A 511-nucleotide genomic window follows, 5' to 3' on the forward strand; every position below is an offset into this window, starting at 1 on the left:
GACAGGGAGGCCTGGCGTGCTGTGATTCATGGGGTCGCAAAGAGTCGGACACGACTGAGTGACTGATCTGATCTGATCTTTTAAGTTTTTTGACTAAATTATGCTATTCCTTCATTCATTAGTTTAGGATATTTATAATTACATATAATATTAGGATATTTATAATTACAAAGTAAATTCTGACCTCTTTGCTAATTAATAAGCTAATAAGATTTCTGCTATCTAAGCTCCAGTTTCTCTGCTTTATATCCCAGTGTTAAATATCAATGATGAGCTTCTAAATCAGATGATTTCTCTAGGAAATTTGCCCTTCTACTTAAGAAATCTTTTCTTTGTTACCCGTTTTGTTGCTGTTAGTCACTAAGTCATGTGTGACTTTTTCACAACCCCATGGACTACAGCATGCCAGGCTTCCTTCCCAGTCCTTCACTAACTCCTGGAGTTTGCTCAAACTTATGTCCATTGAGTCGGTGATGCCATCCCACCATGTCATACTCTGTAGCCCTCTTCT

This window comes from Bison bison, unplaced genomic scaffold (genome assembly GCF_000754665.1).
Source record: "Bison bison bison isolate TAMUID 2011002044 unplaced genomic scaffold, Bison_UMD1.0 scf7180017864254, whole genome shotgun sequence".
In the NCBI taxonomy this organism is placed as follows: domain Eukaryota; kingdom Metazoa; phylum Chordata; class Mammalia; order Artiodactyla; family Bovidae; genus Bison; species Bison bison.